At 35.4% G+C, this 21446-nt stretch overlaps 3 non-coding genes across 3 annotated transcripts; all 3 read right to left on the reverse strand.

The window, feature by feature from the left end:
• Window positions 1–13944: 13944 nt before the first annotated feature.
• Window positions 13945–14033, reverse strand: Trnay-gua (transfer RNA tyrosine (anticodon GUA)). The gene is given in 2 exon segments: window positions 13945–13980; window positions 13997–14033. It is a non-coding gene; the product is annotated as a tRNA-Tyr (tRNA).
• A 913-nt stretch (window positions 14034–14946) lies between these two features.
• Trnay-gua (transfer RNA tyrosine (anticodon GUA)) lies at window positions 14947–15035 on the reverse strand. Its single transcript is given in 2 exon segments — window positions 14947–14982; window positions 14999–15035. It is a non-coding gene; the product is annotated as a tRNA-Tyr (tRNA).
• Window positions 15036–15972: 937 nt separating this feature from the next.
• On the reverse strand, window positions 15973–16061 carry Trnay-gua (transfer RNA tyrosine (anticodon GUA)). The gene is given in 2 exon segments: window positions 15973–16008; window positions 16025–16061. It is a non-coding gene; the product is annotated as a tRNA-Tyr (tRNA).
• Between the last annotated feature and the right edge of the window lie 5385 nt (window positions 16062–21446).

The following is a 21446-nucleotide window of genomic DNA, read 5'->3' on the forward strand; positions in this document are numbered from 1 at the left end:
GTGGCTTCAGGACAGCAGCAGGACCGGATGTGCTTCACGTATTGGTACTAGTGAAGATGTGGTTCCTTGTCGGTTTCATTGACACGTGTTCCGCACACTTCAACTTTTCAGATGAAATCGCATTCTGTGAAAACAGCGACTAAAGCAGCGACGGAGAGCTGGAAGAAAACATGCTATGGGCGCACGAGTTAGCGCCTAGAAGCCCCGATCGAGTTTCCCGATGTGAGGAAGCCGTCTGGCCGGTATTCCTATTCTCGTCCATGGAGCCAGAAGTGACGAAGTGACGTCATGTTAAATGATTTAAGAATTCATACACATTCACTTGGTGGCTTTTGTTGTTGTTGTTGTTGTTTATTCTGTTTTTGTTACAAAGAACTGTGCTACAAAATATAACTTAACCGCATATGGTATACGTTGTCTTTGTTTTAATGTGATTCCCTTTCTTGTCACGCCTGGGGCTTCCGTTAAAAGAAAACAAACCAGACCTTTACCCTCATAACGGAAACATAACTAGCTGACTGAATTATGCTGGCCCGTTATTTGACACAAAAATGAAACCATAACAATGAATAAGACTATTGTATTGAATCGAAACAAAATATCTTGAAGTAAACCAAATAATTGCGATACTCATTATAATATTCATTTTTGCAACAAGGATTGTCAAGCATTATTCAAACATACATGTAATCGGTGCATACCTGTACATCATAGATAAGATGCAAAATACATTCCTTTCGAGTCAAAATATACAAGTATTTTGTTATATATGTTTCATTAGTATGTTAAAACTTGAATAATGTGTCGTCGTATTATCAACGTTTTTTTTTAATTATTATTGTGTATGATTTAGATGGTTAATAAGTAACAACGACTTGTACATGTATGTGAGCCGTGATCTGTTAATATATGTTTAATGCATGTGCGTTAAGTGTTCTAATCTGGGACGACACTTTCCTCTTGTATGGTATTTTTCGTTTACAGTTAGTCTCTTCTTAGCAAAAAGCAAGTTTAGGCGCAGAGTGTCGTCCCTGATTAGCCTGTGCAGACTGCAGAGGCTAATATTGGAAGACATTCTACGCAAATGCATTAAAGCCTTTTTTCACAGATCACGGCTTATTTTTAATGTTCAATGTTTTTTATCTTTAGTTCATTTTATGATTAAATACGATATATTTGCTGACATATCAAGAATTGATCAGTTTGCTTTCTTAGATAAAAAAACATTTGCCAAATAAAGTGGACAACAATGAATACAATACGGACGTGCGTTCGACTTCTGTTCATGTTAGCAAACTGGTCCGCAGATATTCTAATTTCGGATTGTTACCCTGAAAAGTCTACTCGTTTAAAGAAATATCCCACTCACATAAATAACATTAACTATTTTAATATTACTTTAAGATAGGAACATTATCAATAGTAATAAATAAAAATGTTACAACTGTCTTAAGGATTAAAACATAGGTTAAACTAACCAACAACGTCAATTCTTTGTTTAGCAAACGTTAAAACAAACAACCAATCAATCTTAATCACCTAAACCAAAACAAGATCCACGGAAAAAAAATTACATTCACACGAAATATATCAGTCACCCTAAATGCAGCCCAATCACCAAAAATCAATCAATGTCGTCATGGTCGACTTCCGGGAGAATGCTGGGAAGGATGAAGAAACATCGGAAGGCAGAGTAGGCTCGGTTGCAGTAGTCACGTGTGGGGGAGATCTGCTTGGAAACCACAGAACACGACATGACGTCATTTCTGACGTCACCATTTGTGTCACTCGTATTGTGCACCGGAAAGCATTTTGCGGTATTTTTTTCTGTTATAGAGAACCTGTCCGTAAGCGTGTTGGAAGTGAGTAATTTCTATCACAGTAACTTGCATTATTCGTTACGCAATATTTAGCGTAATTTTCGAGTGCGCTGTGTTGCGGCGAGTTTTTGGTGTAGTGCTTCCGGAAGGTTGACCTGGTTGACCGGAAGTGGGTCAAAACTCGGCCGCCAGCCACTCCATGCTCTTCGTGAGCCCGTTACCTCGAAGGGCGCTCGTCTCCAGGATATCTGCCTGAAACAAATGATAACATAATTTTAGATTTAAACCGGATACTCTTTTACTTAAAAGCACAGTTAAAGAGCTTGCTAGACATACCGGCAACTGTGTAACTTAAATTTTAATTTTCAAGTTTAAGGAATGTAAATTCTCTGTAAGTTGCTTTTATGTATAAGTCCTCTCTTTTTATGACCAGCAACACTTTCCTTGCTAATGGCTGAGTGTGCTGCTATTGATGCAGCAGAGTTTTGATATCAGCTGATAACAGTCACCGCCCTGCGATCATAGCAGGTTAACAGTACACCGGAATATTAAACCCTATTTCACATTCTCCCAGGTACGGATATTTAACCCGGGTCGCCGCGCTTCTCACCTTAGCGATCCGGGTTCAATCCCTTTTCCAGAAAGCATCAAAACGTGTAGAATGTATGGTGTATGGACACGTATTTATGTCTATTCGTGTTTATCGGCCATGTTAGATATTCGTAATATTTATATAGGGAGAGAGATATTTTCTATCTTTGGTGAAGTATAATAAAACGTTGTTCGGTAATCAATCAAACCACTCCCTATTATCCATAACACAGTTTTGAAAACTATGGGCGGAGACCATCGAAACATAATCTACTGTAAAACACTTGTGTCTTCAGTTTTAAGTTGTGTGTATTCTAATATCTGAATACAACATAACAGAACAGTTTTAGTAGTAAAATCAGTTTATGAAGAAATATATAATCATAACTACGTGCGCCATTTGTGTTTCATGAATTTCAAACTCAATCTTGATGCCACCTCCTCTGACGTCATTGTGTTTGGGAGATCCCGTTTGTTCACTAAAAATAGAAATACGTTGTGAGCAAGTTCCTCCGCGTGTAGTGCGGGTTTGAGGACGTCACAAAATAGTTCCTCGATGCGTTCTTTGTCGGTAGCGTCTACCTCTAACTACAGCGTCAGTGCCCTTGTAGTAGTGACGGAAAAGAGGGCGCTGAAATGAGAAAAGAACAGAACAATATTAATGTCGTTTATTGTCATCTTGGAGAGATTTTTAATTATGATAATGAATATTTCATCGAGAAAAAATACACAGGATTCAGTCTCCATTATATATATCAACTTGTATCTGTTAAAATTATTATATTTTATATAATTGTAGAAATACATATTATGAATATAATCTCTTGTCTACCAACTTGATCGAGCTGATTTATTTCGAATTCTCGTATTGTTTGCGCTAGATTGCAAACATAATTAAGTGCACCATCATATGCATATACGATGCATAAACATTCAGTAGAATCATTCCTTAAAACTTTAAGACCGTTCCTGGTCGGAAAGGTAAAGCATGGGTTTATAGTTAGATATTGATAACGTTACATCTTCAGCCGACTTTTACATTAACCCCCCCCCCCCTTATGTGTCGTATCATGTACGTGTCAATATCATCGAACGTATACTTTGCAAACCGTCCGTATAGTGTTCATGTAACGTAACGTCAATCTTTATGAAATATGTATTGCTCTCGCGTCAGGTGTTACAGTACAATATCGAGGAAATTTGTTCTTTGCAGTGAAGGATTATGATTTCATGAGTCGTTATATAAAAATATGTTTATCAGTCGCGGAATAACGAGTATAAATCTGTTTCATTTGATCCACATGAGATGCTATTATAATCTGTCACTGAAACTCTTCTTTTTCTACCGAAACGCTTTTTCGTTGTACGAACCCTTTAAACTTTAGTCACAATGTGAAAATATGTGTAAATGTTTGGTTAACATCACAAGTCAGGACCCGGAATCACCAACCAAATCTTAGACTTAACAATAACGAATAGTCTTATACTCAATATATATATCAATTATATCATAGTCTGTATATAATTATATACAGACTAAAATGACGCTTATGTCATTAACATATTGTTCTGAACAAAGAAATAAATAATTGAAGGTGTTAACTGCAACACTAAACTAGACTTATTTTTCCCTTGACATTGGCGGCATGAATATCAATGTATAAATATTGTTCATGCAAATGTGGTTTCCGAAATATTTTCGGCAGTGTCGGTGTTTATTAGAACTACTTTTTGTAATCTCCTCGATACCTTTACTATCATATACATATAATAGACTTCGATCGATAAAATAATATATCCTCATCTGTGCCCTATTAACGAAAATCACCAATGATTTAAGTAGCAGTTGAATGTATTTATGATCTTACGGTAGAATAATGCAAAAATATACTCCACCTTCAGGGCCATAATCTTCGTTTAACAACCCACTTATAGCTATTTTAGTAGAATGACGACTGAATACATAATGTAATATAACTACCTTGTCAAAAAGTTACAAGCTGATTGTATGTTCATTGCTAAAACTTTTCACTATAATGTCATCATCAAGATACTACTTAAGGGATGTGTAAGTTATTAAGTGAATTCGTAATAGTACGATGGTCATAAAAAGATGAAAAGGCAGAAGCAGTTGACCGAGTTTTGTTTTAGTTTTTCTTTGTGTCTTTACGAACACAGTAAGCCTAGCTTACACTTGCAACTCCAGAGGACACAGCGGGTCATTTAGCTGGGCGTTGAAATATTGCAATTTGAGCTGATTGCTCTTAATATCTTAGTGTTCAGGTTGTAGTAGGTGTTGATTTCATAGTAATATCAGCTGCCGCGTAATGAAAATATATATTTGTGTGCGTGTGTGTGTGGAAGGGGGGGGGGAATAATGCATTGTAATTTCTCAGTTATAACATTTTTCTTGTCTTTATCTGAGTTCTTACGGCGACCCAGGGAGCGGTAAGCAAAAGACGTTATGCCCTATGCGGATATTTAGCTTCGTGTTGAATTGTGTGAGGGTATGCCACACTTCACGGTCCAAGTATAAGGGTTGCCAAAGACGCCACAGAGTCGTCGTGAGAACGCATGAAAACGGCGTCCACACATTAAGAGCGCTTCAGTCATCATCTTTTCCGCTACCGCCTTGGACATGTTCAAAGTAAACGCCGATACTCTGTCTTAAAACAACATCCTGGCTAGAACGCATTGAATCTCTCTGTGGATACCACGGGCACAGAAGCAACACAGTGTGAACGCCTAGCTCGCGGTATTGTCCTGTGAATACGACAGGCACAGACGCGACGCAGTGCGAACGCCAAGTTCGCGGTATAGTCGAGAAAGACACACCGAGCACGTTGTCTGGACGCCTTTATGGTGGTTCTTGTGGGGATCGATCGATACCAAACCGATTGTATAACGTCTTTATTAAGAAATAGGGCAGCTCGATGCAGGAGGAATTTGTCTCTCCATGTTTTGGTACGCAATTAGTTTTTAGTGAGTTGTGCACTTAGATGACACTTAAGCTGTTTGCATCCTTTTCGTTCAGATTGCTCCTTACTTGCTTTTCTGTTTAGGCATTTACGGTCTTTCGTTTGGCACTGCTATAAGACTGCGTGTACAAAAATGAGTAAAACAATTCCTTTACCTCGAATGTTTATTGGAGTTGTATATTGATGATAGTAAGAGTAATCATAGGAAACCAAAACGATTAATCTTAGATTCCTAAAAGCTATTTGTTCTGATGGTGACCGACTTAAACATCAGTTCAAATAACTCGGCATTCTACGTGATTTTAAATACATCGTCATATTGTCCTAGGACTGACATCGCTTCTTAAAAAGCTTCATTTCTTAAAAGGTTGTATGATTAATAAAATATATATTCAACTGTCATGAAAACGGTGGTCGTTTTCTGATATTTTGTGATAAAATATACTATTATTAGGACAATGACGGATGACACAAATTAACTCCGCCCACTGTCTGTGATATCAGATAACTGTCCGATAACAACATTTTAGCCCCACAAACATTTGAGATTATCATGCTGCTCGGTAATGTTTATTGATTTTTTAATATACTTTTTCACTGATTTTCATGTTTTCAAAAATTGTCGTTAAATAAATTAACTAACTAAACTACAATCTGTTAATAGTTTGAATAATAATAACTCCGAGTGTAAGGTCGCCATGGCGTTATATGGTATCCGCCTAGCGATCGGGGGGTGACGGGTTCGATCCCCACTGTGGGGGCTATCTTAAGATCTTCCCCACAGACACCAAGTACTGGTTCTAGGCCCAGGAACGGACTCGAGAAAGTTTCGAATAGGCGTTAGGCTTTCTATTCAATCGAGCTTAAATAAACAGGTTAAAACTAAACTAATAATAATCATTTCATGAATCAAGATAAGACAAAAAGGGACTCACCTTTGGTTCGAACATCCAGAAGCAAATTTGAACGCTCTATCTCTACTTCACTTAGGCTTTTGAATTCGAATGATAATACCTGTTTTCGAAAAATTATAGAAGACAAGCGCGAATAATTCTTTAATACTTTCCGATTTCGATTGATTATTATCTGTAGTGAAATCGTTGACTTGGATAGATCGAAAAAACACTATTTACATTTGTGATTATCGTCTGGACAGATTTTTGGTCAAGTTCCTCCGCGTGAGGACTTCACAAACTAGTTCCTCAATGTGTTTTCTTCCACAGAATGTATAACTGTAATACCAAAACCTTTATGAAAATAAATTATTCTTTGTGTGTATTTTAAATTTTAAGGTGCAGAGAAATTATGATTAACAAATTTCCCTCATGCGCACTTGGTAGGACTCTTATTACTTGTATGAATCGAACGTTTTCCACATACGACTCATAGGTGTACCATGTACGAGTCCATTGTGTGGCGTGTACACAAAATAAGTAAGGTGAGATTAACGCTTCATAAGAGTCATGAACACGTCAGATGTCAATTATTGTCTAGTCACATGTGTACATATGTTTACCAAGTACATGTCAAGCAGTAAATTGTTGAATGTAGAAGTGCCATATATACACTAGTTTAAGGTATGGTTCACTTGTATTGGTTAATAATATAAGATATAAATTGTGATTAGCATATCAAACATTATGCTTTTGTTTCTTCAATGATGCGCGTCAATAAACCGAAGACACGTATATTTGGATAATGCTTAAGATCATGGCAACAACAATTAATGATGTAAAACCGATCTTCATTCTCTAGTTTTCTTTCCTTTGGATGTTGGTGTTAAATAACGGACCCGCATCGTTAAACTCCTCTCATGTAACCGTATTGTAAATGTTAATCCCCTGTGTACCTTTTTCTGTAAGAATTCTCAAACGCAAAAAATAAGCACACCACAAAAATAACAAAACAAACGTACTTTATATGCGTATTATTATCATTTTAGCACATTTTATCTTAACAATGACAACAACAACAAAAAACACATAAAGCACAAAAATATATCAATTACAGTTGTATCTTGGACGTAAGGCGTTGCTTTTTGTATGTGTCTATTTGAATGATTTGGGCTTCAGGTACTTATGGTCCTTTTATTTACCAACAGCCTCATTAAAGCACGCACGATTGTCAGAAGACACGTGTTAATTAGCACGTTTGAGTAGCTAATTGACACGAGCACCTCTTTCAAAGGCGTAACTAATTGACGCGAGTCACTGTTAGCTTTTTACATTAGTGTGAAATAGCTGGCCGGTAGGTGTGATTTAATTAAACAAATTAACATTTTTGTTTGTTTGAAGATAAAATAAGGACTTTGTTCATTACTCGAGCTAAATGCATGTTTTTAGCAAATTATTTGAATGAAACGGTCATAATCGCTTAACAAAAGGGGACATTATTATTACCAACCGAAATATAATTTTGTGTAATTTCCCGCACTGAATGAAAACACTTATTGAACAGAGATAAAAAAATGTCAAATTAACTAAATTAATTTAAAGCGCTTATTGAAAAACTATTTAAGTTGTAAGAAAAAATATTTTGCTAACGTGAATAAATAAGGATACAATTATTATGAAAGCATTTAAAATGCAATATAACATATTGTTACTATAACTAGAAACAATTTGACGTCGCGAACGAGCCGTTCTCTGTACCTTGCTTGTCAATATGATTGTCGCCAATTTAAAAAATAATATGCAAAGCTTATATTACAAAATAGCCAAATACTTCTAAATGAACATTATTATGCTATTAACCTCATATAGAAAAAATAGTATAGATAAAATGTTAGGACATCAAACGGATAATTGTTTATTTTTGGTGTGCGAACTTGACCAAGAAGTTATTCATAGACACGTGTAGTCAGCTTTATATACACTTCTGGGAAAACTTGTGGTAACAATTCGACCAAGGCGGGCGCACTTAATCAAAATCGGTTGTGGGATTTTGTTTCATTTGAAATGTGTATAACAGACTTCATAGCAAACAAGAGTTGCTTTTGTGTGTTTTTTTTCAACAATTTGCGATAATGTGGATAAAATAGTTTGATAATATTTTATACAAAAAAGCTTTTTAATTAAATTGGAAACTGTATAATCATTTGGAAACTTGGATGTTTCTTGAAAATAATTTTCGATAATTTTCGATAGTTTTCTACACACTCAGGTGTAGTGCAATTTAAAATGTTTTCAGACAAGCATGTATCTTTTTGCGCACGATTCGTTGGGGTTTATGGTTGGATAATTTGTTTGGCATCTGAGACAGGAAGGTATGAAGGTCTGCCTGCTGACAGACGATTCTGTCCATATTGTAGAGATAATACAATTGAAAATGAATGTCATGTATTATTAGAATGTAGCATGTATAATGATATCAGATATAATCTTGTTGAAAAAAGCTGTTGATTCTACTCCAAATTTTATGAACATGTCGAATAGCGATAAACTTAAATCCCTTTTTATCAATGAAGGATTAACAAGAATCTTAGCCAAAACCTGCTTTTTTATTTTACAAAGAAGACAGTTTTACATGTGTAAATTAATAGTAGTGTTGCATGTTTTATGTAAATAGCAGCTATAGTATATTTATTATCTTTGATGTATAATGTACTTGTGTACATTAAGAAATTCTAGTCATAAGTTGATATTGTATTGAGCGTCTTTGTGTATAGACTCTATTATATAGGATTAAAGGTGATACATTTTGTGTAACGCTCAACTTTAGTTCTTTAGGTTTAATGAAATTAGTTGTTTATTATACAAATGTCTTCTAGTATTTTATCATCTGAAATAATTCTTTTATTAAAATACAAACGGCCACTGTTAACCAGTCCACTAATGACCTGATCCTATCTGGTAGTCACTCTTACGTCATTTTTCTCTTTGCGCATTAATGCCCTGTTTTACAATCACCAGTGTTTTATCAACTTCAATATTTAATTACAGGTGTTTAAAAAAAGGTTAACAGGGGCAGTCTGGTTTTAATGATGTATGTCAATGAAACATGTTCCTGTAAAAAAGGCAATAGTTTTAATCGTAATATCACAGATTTAAAATGTCTTTTACAAATCTATACGATTGGCCATGCATGTTTGTAAATTGTGTTATTTTATGTATTTTATTGTACATGTCATGGATAAGACAATGAACTTTGAAACTCTGTAATCTTTTTTTATGAATGCGTGTTATAATTTCATCTAGTTAATTTAACCCTTTACTTTTGTTAAATAACTTTTCCCGTCTTGTGGGAGGAATGACAAGAAAGTACTGATATATTAAAATTACAAACAATCTTTTCAATTAAAGTTAATATCATTATTACAAGATTGTTTGTAATTTTAATATATCAGTACACGTGCAAACATGTATAACTGTAATTTATACTATACGGCATGGCATTTTACAAGCGCGTGCTATTACCGGTAGTCGTTGATACGCTATTTTCGGACACTCCATTTTCGACTCTAAGTTTTCGGACACCTGTAGTTTGTTAATATTTTTCGTATCTTAGTTTTCGGACACGAAAAAATAATAATATTTTTAAGTGTCCGAAAACATAGAGTTATTACGGTAAGCGAGCTTAACAAATGCTTCGTAGCCAGTTTCAACGAAACGTTCAGTGCGTCCATCAACTGGTCATGGACTGAACGCGCGTTCTGACAGCAACTGCAGAAGCGTCTGAGAGCTGGAGAAGAACGTGCTATAGAAAAGCGAGATGGCGCTAAGCAGCCCCGACTGAGTAAGCTGATGTGAGGAGATGATCTGGTCGGTATTCTTCCACTCGTTCATGTGAGCCTTACACAGATCAACGTCACATGATATTACTGACATACTTAAAGTTATTTTTGTGCTTTATGTGTTTTTTGTGTTGTTGTTATTGTTAAGATAAAATGTGCTAAAATGATAATAATACGCATATAAAGTACGTTTGTTTTGTTATTTTTGTGGTGTGCTTATTTTGTGCGTTTGAGAATTCTTACAGAAAAAGGTACACACGGGATTTACATTTACAATCCGGTTACATGAGAGGAGTTTAACGATGCGGGTCCGTTATTTAACACCAACATCCAAAGGAGTTTAACGATGCGGGTCCGTTATTTAACACCAACATCCAAAGGAAAGAAAACTAGAAAATGACGATCGGTTTTACATCATTAATTGTTGTTGCCATGATCTTAAGCATTATCCAAATATACGTGTCTTCGGTTTATTGACGCGCATCATTGAAGCAACAAAAGCATAATGTTTGATATGCTTATCACAATTTATATCTTATATTATTAACCAATACAAGTAAACCATACATTAAACTAGTGTATATATGGCACTTCTACATTCAACAATTTACTGCTTGACATGTACTTGGTAAACATATGTACGCATGTGACTAGACAATAATTGACATCTGACGTGTTCATGACTCTTATGAAGCGTTAATCTCACCTTGCTTATTTTGTGTACACGCCACACAATGGACTCGTACATGGTACACCTATGAGTCGTATGTGGAAAACGTTCGATTCATATAAGTAATAAGAGTCATACCAAGTGCGCATGAGGGAAATTTGTTAATCATAATTTTTCTGCACCTTAAAATTTAAGATACATACAAATAATAATTTATTTTCATAAAGATTTTGGTATTACAGTTATACATTCTGTGGAAGAAAACACATTGAGGAACTAGTTTGTGAAGTCCTCACGCGGAGGAACTTGACCAAAAATCTGTCCAGACGATAATCACAAGTGTAAATAGTGTTTTTTCGATCTATCCGAGTCAACGATTTCACTACAGATAATAATCAATCGAAATAGGAAAGTAATAAAGAAATATTCGCGCTTGTCATCTATAATTTTGCGAAAACAGGTATAATCATTCTAGGTGAAGTAGAGATAGAGCGTTCAAATTTGCTTCTGGATGTTCGAACCAAAGGTGAGTCACTTTTTGTCTTATCTTGTTTCATGAAATGATTATTATTAGTTTAGTTTAAACCTGTTTATTTAAGCTCGATTGAATAGAAAGCCTAACGCTTATTCGAAACTTTCTCGAGTCCGTTCCTGGGCCTAGAACCAGTACTTGGTGTCTGTGTGGAAGATCTTAAGATATCCCCCCACAGTGGGGATCGAACCCGTCACCCCCCGATCGCTAGGCGGATACCATATAACGCCATGGCGACCTTAAATTCGGAGTTATTATTATTCAAACTATTGCACAGATTGTAGTTTAGTTAGTTAATTTATTTAACGACAATTATTGAAAACATGAAAATCAGTGAAAAAATATATTCAAGAATCAATAAACATTACCGAGCAGCATGATAATCTCAAATGTTTGTGGGGCTAAAATGTTGTTATCGGACAGTTACCTGATATCACAGACAGTGGACGGAGTTAATTTGTTAATCAGTGTCCTAATAATAGTATATTTTATCACAAAATATCAGAAAACGACCACCGTTTTCATGACAGTTGAATATATATTTTATTAATCATACAACCTTCTAAGAAATGAAGCTTTTTAAGAAGCGTAGTCAGTCCTAAAACAATATGACGATGTATTTAAAATCACGTAGAATGCCGAGTTATTTGAACTGATGTTTAAGTCGGTCACCATCAGAACAAATAGCTTTTAGGAATCTAAGCTTAATCGTTTTGGTTTCCTATGATTACTCTTACTATCATCAATATACATCTCCAATAAACATTCGAGGTACAGGGATTGTTTTACTAATTTACTAATTTTTGTACACGCAGTCTTATAGCAGTGCCCGTTAATGCCTAAACAGAAAAGCAAGTAAGGAGCAATCTGAACGAAAAGGATGCTAACAGCTTAAGTGTCATCTAAGTGCACAACTCACTAAAAACTAATTGCGTACCAAAACATGAAGAGACAATTCCTTCTGCATCGAGCTGCCCTATTTCTTAATAAAGACGTTATACAATCGGTTTGGTATCGATCGATCACCACAAGAACCACCATAAAGGCGTCCAGACAACGTGCTCGGTGTGTCTTTCTCGACTATACCGCGAATTTGGCGTTCGCACTGCGTCGCGTCTGTGCCTGTCGTATTCACAGGACAATACCGCGAGCTGGGCGTTCGCACTGTGTTGCTTCTGTGCCCGTGGTTTCCACAGAGAGATTCAATGCGTTCTAGCCAGGATGTTGTTTTAAGACAGAGTATCGGCGTTTACTTTGAACATGTCCAAGGCGGTAGCGGTAAAGATGATGACTGAAGCGCTCTTAATGTGTGGACGCCGTTTTCATGCGTTCTCACGACGACTCTGTGGCGTCCTTGGCAACCCTTATACTTGGAACGTGAAGTGTGGCATACCCTCACACAATTCAACACGAAGCTAAATATCCGCATAGGGCATAACATCTTTTGCTGACCGCTCCCTGGGTCGCCGTAAGAACTCAGAAAAAGACAAGAAAAATGTTATAACTGAGAAAATACAATGCATTATTCCCCCCTTCCCCCCTTAGACACACACACACTAGATATTACTATGAAATCAACACCTACTACAGCCTGAACACTAAGATATTAAGAGCAATCAGCTCAAATTGCAATATTTCAACGCCCAGCTATATGACCCGCTGTGTCCTCTGGAGTTGCAAGTGTAAGCTAGGCTTACTGTGTTCGTACAGACACGAAGAAAAACTAAAAAAAACTCGGTCAACTGCTTCTGCCTTTTCATCTTTTCTAGGCCATCGTACTATTACGAATTCACTTAATAACTTACACATCCCTTAAGTAGTATCTTGATGATGACATTATAGTGAAAAGTTTTAGCAATGAACATACAATCAGCTTGTAACATTTTGACAAAGGAATTTATATTACATTATGTATTCAGTCGTCATTCTACTAAAATAGCTGTAAGTGGGTTGTTAAACGAAGATTATGGCCCTGAAGGTGGAGTATATTTTTGCATTATTCTACCGTAAGATCATAAATACATTCAACTGCTACTTAAATCATTGGTGATTTTCGTTAATAGGGCACAGATGAAGATAAATTATTTTATCGATCGAAGTCTATTATATGTATATGTTAGTAAAGGTATCGAGGAGATTACAAAAAGTTGTTCTAATAAACACCGACACTGCCGAAAATATTTTCGGAAACCACATTTGAATGAACAATATTTATACATTGATATTCATACCGCCAATGTCAAGGGAAAAATAAGTCTAGTTTAGTGTTGCAGTTAACACCTTCAATTATTTATTTCTATATATATATATATATATATATATATATTGAGTATAAGACTATTCGTTATTGTTAAGTCTAAGATTTGGTTGGTGATTCCGGGTCCTGACTTATATAGTCAATAGGTGAACATGTGTGTAAATGTTTGGTATATATATATATATATATATATATATATATATATTGAGTATAAGACTATTCGTTATTGTTAAGTCTAAGATTTGGTTGGTGATTCCGGGTCCTGACTTGTGATGTTAACCAAACATTTACACACATGTTCACATTGTGACTAAAGTTTTAAGGGTTCGTACAACGAAAAAGCGTTTCGGTAGAAAAAGAAGAGTCCCGCGAACCGGAATCGAACCAGTGACCTAAGTATAACAGTTGAGTAACCACTACAGTCCTCCGCTCTACCGACTGAGCTATCGCGGGATTGAAAATTTATTGGTTTAATAATCTGTCGCTTTAAGTAATACGACCAAACTAGGTTTTCGCATGTAAATTAAAGGGAGGCTACAAGGGTAACTCACAATAATAGTATAATAACTTCATTCCCCTGAAAGACATTGCTTTAAACCGCATCACGTGATTTGCGTACTTAAAAAAAGTTACACGAATCAAAGCGCTGAAGGCACATCTGATGTTCTCTATTGCGAAACATGAAATAATTATATTATAATGTTAATAAGCTTATTTAAACACATCATGTATGAATAATCAAACGTTGGGCCACGATCGGATTTAAACAGACTAAATAGCGTTATAAATATGCCGAAATACAATGATAGCACCGTTTCAAAACACGCCCGTGTTTCCAATTTTTAAGTAAATTACGCGTAATACATACTTCAAACTAGACATGGTGGACTCGTATGACCTTGTCACAAGTCTAGTTTAGTGTTGCAGTTAACACCTTCAATTATTTATTTCTTTGTTCAGAACAATATGTTAATGACATAAGCGTCATTTTAGTCTGTATATAATTATATACAGACTATGATATAATTGATAAATATACATATATATATAAATATATATATACATATATATATAGTCACATTGTGAACATGTGTGTAAATGTTTGGTATATATATATGTATATATATATATATATATATATATATATATATATATATATATATATATATATATATATATATATATATATATATATATATATATATATTGAGTATAAGACTATTCGTTATTGTTAAGTCTAAGATTTGGTTGGTGATTCCGGGTCCTGACTTGTGATGTTAACCAAACATTTACACACATGTTCACATTGTGACTAAAGTTTAAAGGGTTCGTACAACGAAAAAGCGTTTCGGTAGAAAAAGAAGAGTCCCGCGAACCGGAATCGAACCAGTGACCTAAGGATAACAGTTGAGTAACCACTACAGTCCTCCGCTCTACCGACTGAGCTATCGCGGGATTGAAAATTATTGGTTTAATAATCTGTCGGTTTAAGTAATACGACCAAACTAGGGTTTCGCATGTAAATTAAAGGGAGGCTACAAGGGTAACTCACAATAATAGTATAATAACTTCATTCCCCTGAAAGACATTGCTTTAAACCGCATCACGTGATTTGCGTACTTAAAAAAGTTACACGAATCAAAGCGCTGAAGGCACATCTGATGTTCTCTATTGCGAAACATGAAATAATTATATTATAATGTTAATAAGCTTATTTAAACACATCATGTATGAATTATCAAACGTTGGGCCACGATCGGATTTAAACAGACTAAATAGCGTTATAAATATGCCGAAATACAATGATAGCATCGTTTCAAAACACGCCCGTGTTTCCAATTTTTAAGTAAATTACGCGTAATACATACTTTAAACTAGACATGGTGGACTCGTATGACCTAGTCACAAGTCTAGTTTAGTGTTGCAGTTAACACCTTCAATTATTTATTTCTTTGTTCAGAACAATATGTTAATGACATAAGCGTCATTTTAGTCTGTATATAATTATATACAGACTATGATATAATTGATAAATATACATATATATATATATACATATATATATAAATATACACACATATATATATATATATATATATATATATATATATATATATATATATATATATATATATATATATATATATATATATATATATATATATATACATATATATATAGTCACAATGTGAACATGTGTGTAAATATTTGGAATATATATATATATATATATTGAGTATAAGACTATTCGTTATTGTTAAGTCTAAGATTTGGTTGGTGATTCCGGGTCCTGACTTGTGATGTTAACTAAAAATTTACACACATGTTCACATTGTGACTAAAGTTTAAAGGGTTCGTACAACGAAAAAGCGTTTCGGTAAAAAAAGAAGAGTCCCGCGAACCGGAATCGAACCAGTGACCTAAGGATAACAGTTGAGTAACCACTACAGTCCTCCGCTCTACCGACTGAGCTATCGCGGGATTGAAAACTTATTGGTTTAATAATCTGTCGGTTTAAGTAATACGACCAAACTAGGGTTTCGCATGTAAATTAAAGGGAGGCTACAAGGGTAACTCACAATAATAGTATAATAACTTCATTCCCCTAAAAAACATTGCTTTAAACCGCATCACGTGATTTGCGTACTTAAAAAAGTTACACGAATCAAAGCGCTGAAGGCACATCTGATGTTCTCTATTGCGAAACATGAAATAATTATATTATAATGTTAATAAGCTTATTTAAACACATCATGTATGAATCATCAAACGTTGGGTCACGATCGGATTTAAACAGACTAAATAGCGTTATAAATATGCCGAAATACAATGATAGCATCGTTTCAAAACACGCCCGTGTTTCCAATTTTTAAGTAAATTACGCGTAATACATACTTCAAACTAGACATGGTGGACTCGTATGACCTTTTCACAGGTTGGGCATAGCAAGTTGCAAGTCCATCAATTGAGGCACACACTAATTAGACCCTTTTTACATTCCCGATCTAGTTCAGAAGAGTTCGCCACCCCTTTATAAAATGACTCGAGAACGAGGTTGACGATGTGGAAGCTGGAATTGTCTATATGGAGACATTATGATGTTAAGTGTATAAAATATTCAATACAATATCAACATGTTCTTAGCATAACATAATATTGCTATTCTGAATGGTAACGTCCGTATGAAGCTACGTATTGACCACGTGACGGTCACGTGTGTTTGTTTCAGTGTTTAACGGGAAGCAGTTGCTGTACCGGAATATCACGTTCACCGCCTGGGACATCGGCGCCAAGGACAAGATGGTACGTCATGTGACTCAGAGTAACATACCAGTGAAAGATACAGACATGAGAGTTTTGGTTACCAATTATGGTTTTGTTGAAAGTGTTTGGGGGCTACTGGTCTTATTTGTACAGTTTAAATTTCGACGTGTTAAAAATATATTACAAATGATAAGCATTAATACATTAAATGTTACTTTTAGACAGAGATGAACGAACTAGAAAGAGCAATTTATTCACACAATAACACTTAGCGATACTTTTCTAGGCTTAATCATATAACATTATATTTATTTCGACATATTATATGAACTGTTCGGAAGCTCAGTCAAACTCGCGCATTTTATAAATGCATCGAAAATAGTATACAATAATTGAAATTATGTTGATTTCAGTGACAGATTATATTAGCATCTCGTGTGGATCAAATGAAACAGATTTATACTCGTTATTCCGCGACTGATAAACATATTTTTATATAACGACTCATGAAATCATAATCCTTCACTGCAAAGAACAAATTTCCTCGATATTGTTCTGTAACACCTGACGCGAGAGCAATACATATTTCATAAAGATTGACGTTACGTTACATGAACACTATACGGACGGTTTGCAAAGTATACGTTCGATGATATTGACACGTACATGATACGACACATAAGGGGGGGGGGGGTAATGTAAAAGTCGGCTGAAGATGTAACGTTATCAATATCTAACTATAAACCCATGCTTTACCTTTCCGACCAGAAACGGTCTTAAAGTTTTAAGGAATGATTCTACTGAATGTTTATGCATCGTATATGCATATGATAATGCACTTAATAATGTTTGCAATCTAGCGCAAACAATACGCGAATTCGAAATAAATCAGCTCGATCAAGTCGGTAGACAAGAGATAATATTCATAATATGTATTTCTACAATAATATAAAATACAATAATTTAAACAGATACACGTGGATATATATAATGGAGACTGAATCCTGTGTATTTTTCTCTATGAAATAGTCATTATCATAATTAAAAATCTCTCCAAGATGACAATTAACGACCTTATTATTGTTCTGTTCTTTTCTCATTTCAGCGCCCTCTTTTCCGTCAATACTTATTATATTATATAATTATGTTTAGATGGTCTCCGCCCATAGTTTTCAAAACTTTGTTATGGATAATAGGGAGTGGTTTGATTGATTACCGAACAACATTTTATTATACTTCACCAAAGATAGAAAATATCTCACTCCCTATATAAATATTATGAATATCTAACATGACCGATAAACACGAATAGGCATAAATACGTGTCCTTACACCATACATTCTACACGTTTTGATGCTTTATGGAAAAGGGATTGAACCCGGATCGCTAAGGTGAGAAGCGCGGCGACCCGGGTTAAATATCCGTACCTGGGAGAATGTGAAATAGGGTTAAATACTCCGGTGTACTGTTAACCTGCTATGATCGCAGGGCGGTGACTGTTATCAGCTGATATCAAAACTCTGCTGCATCAATAGCAGCACACTCAGCCATTAGCAAGGAAAGTGTTGCTGGTCATAAAAAGAGAGGACTTATACATAAAAGCAACTTACAGAGAATTTACATTCCTTAAACTTGAAAATTAAAATTTAAGTTACACAGTTGCTGGTATGTTTAGCAAGCTCTTTAACTGTGCCTTTAAGTAAAAGAGTATCCGGTTTTAATCTAAAATTATGTTATTTATTGTTTCAGGCAGATATCCTGGAGACGAGTGCCCTTCGAGGTAACGGGCTCACGAAGAGCATGGAGTGGCTGGCGGCCGAGTTTGGACGCACTTCCGGTCAACCGCACCGGAAGCACTCCACCAAGAACTCGCCGCAACACAGCGCACTCGAAAATTACGCTAAATATTGCGTAACTAATAATGCAAGTTACTGTGATAGAAATTACTCACTTCCAACACGCTTGCGTACATGTTCTCTAGAACAGAAAAAATACCGCAAAATGCTTTCCGGTGCACAATACGAGTGACACAAATGGTGACGTCAGAAATGACGTCATGTCGTGTTTTTGTGGTTTCCAAGCAGATCTCCCCGACACGTGACAACTGCAACCGAGCCTACTCTGCCTTCCGATGTTTCTTCATCCTTCCCAGCATTCTCCCTGAAGTCGACCATGACGACAGTGATTGATTTTTGGTGGGTCAACTGTAAAAAAGTTCAATATTTTTATTCTTTTAAAATTAAGTGTGGCCATTCTTTGTTGTGCTGGATATGCTCTTTGTTAAAACAGAAGAGATCATTCTTACTGAAGCAAATCTTTTACGAAGGTTAGTTAGATATATTTCAAACTGGAATTGCTGGAGCAAACTGGAAAAAAATGGATGGATAATACTGAGAAGACAGGCATGTGTATTGTAGCTAACACATCTGAGTTTACAGAAACATAATCAAGGAGTTTCCTGACAGGAATTCAATTTACTGGAAGAGTATCTTTGATTATGTTTAGTGCGTCACTGAATTACAAATGGAATGTCCTATAATGAGAAGAACATCAGCAATGGCCTCTGTAAAGAAGGTAGTATTTTTTTAAATTTCATTTACTGATCAATGATAATGTACAGTAGTACAGTATGGTTTTAGAAGAATTAACAAACTTTGTAGCTTGTATTCACTTGTCGCACTTCTAGATAATTTTATAACAATAAACATCATGTTTTTACCGTGTTTATATTTATACTTGTGTGCAAAATATTTAAAAAAATTAACAACAGATTTTTACTCATAAATTCATTTAAAATGAGAATCTTTTTTCTGTGATAAATTAACATTGTCCATGAATGCTTCTATTAATTTGAGACAATAGGCATTTGCAATTATCATAATGTATGCTTCTTCACATATATAATAATATTATATTTTTGTTCAATATTTAAAAAAATGCATGGATTGGTAAAATATATGTCAGGGTATGTACCAGTTGTGATTAGTTCTTAATACAAAATTTGAGAAATTGGGATCCATCCTGGGTCATTGGTATGGGGCAATTGGTATGACAAGCGGGCACTTGTGTAAATCTGAATCACTTTACATGCTTTACCAACACAATGACTGAAATATTTGTAAAAAAGTTCAGTCACTCATAATATACTTAAACATAATGGTATTCACTCATGGAAACTAATGCATTAATTTAAATTCATGAAAAAGTTTTACACATCTGGCTTAATGTACATATGAACAAAACACAGGGAGAAAGCAAACTGTTTTTAAATGTTCCTTTTTTATGAAGTTAAATTTTACTGGTTGAATTATGTCAGGATGACACAATTTATTCTTGCAAGTTCCTAATAATTATGCTATTAAAAATATGTGTCCATATACTTGATATTAAATTTATATTACATTAAAAAAAATCAGTAAAAATTGTGCTATTCAAATGTTTTTTCATGTGTTTGGGAAATATACATAATTATGAGAATATGTTAAATCTGTTGTTTTTTTCAGTTCAAATCTTTAAATATATTTTTTTCAATACCATACATGTCCGCAAAAAGCTTTATTAAGTGCAAAACAAACAACTTCTTTTGAATTTATATTGTCTTATACCTCAGTCACAAATAGAGACAGATCGCCGTCCGATCAGCGGCCGACGTCTTTTTCCGCTCATTTGGCTGGCGACCGGGCGATGATCGCACGGGCATCGGGTCATTTTGTGGCATCGGGCGGCGTCCGAATTAATTTTAAGTCTCACTTAAAATTTTACCCGACGTCGGTCCCGGGAAGGAATCGTATTGAGATCGTAAAAAGATCGGAATATCAACGCACGGTTATCGCCCGGCGATCGTCCGACATCGGATTCATCGTACGCGTATCGGCAAAAATCAAGATATTTCACAGAGACATATACATCGGCCGGCGACCGTCCGATTGCCGGAGGGCCTCCGCACGATGACTGACAGACACCGGACGGAGCTCGTGAGGAGACCGAAGGATTCCGGTAAATGCACGTGGACAGATCACGTTGGTAGATTCAGCGCCAAACACCTCAATTTTAAAGTCAAGATGCCGAAGAGAAAGGTCGCAGCACGGCAAATGCTACCTCCTCAAACAGAAGGTCAGCCCAATGATGGACAGCATGACCAGGAGAAAGAAGAGCCATCGCAGCCACATATAAATCCTGAGAAAGCTGAAGCAATTGCCCAGTCAAAAAAAAGTCAAACGCCAGTGAATGGTAAGAGTTGCCTGTGGCCAACAAGCGAAAGGTGATGGCCAGCTTTATGCCAATGCTCAGGGGAGGCCGTCTACTGAAAACACAAAAATGTATCAGTCGTTTGAAATAATCTCTAAAATGTTTTCAAAGTCACTCTTTAAATCCGCGCTTTGTGATTCCGCATTTTCACGGCATTAAATTGTTTCAGTTTAGGTACTTGACGCTGTATTTGTTAACAAACAAACCTAATTTGGTAGAGCCTAGATAGATTACCTTATTTTGACAAAAATAACAGGTCATTGATAAAAGTACAACATTGATACAAATGCTCGCAGAATGCTTAGAACTATTACGAATGCATTTCACATTATCCCGAAAGCTCTTTGAATTTT

This window comes from Dreissena polymorpha, chromosome 5 (genome assembly GCF_020536995.1).
Source record: "Dreissena polymorpha isolate Duluth1 chromosome 5, UMN_Dpol_1.0, whole genome shotgun sequence".
Lineage (NCBI taxonomy): Eukaryota > Metazoa > Mollusca > Bivalvia > Myida > Dreissenidae > Dreissena > Dreissena polymorpha.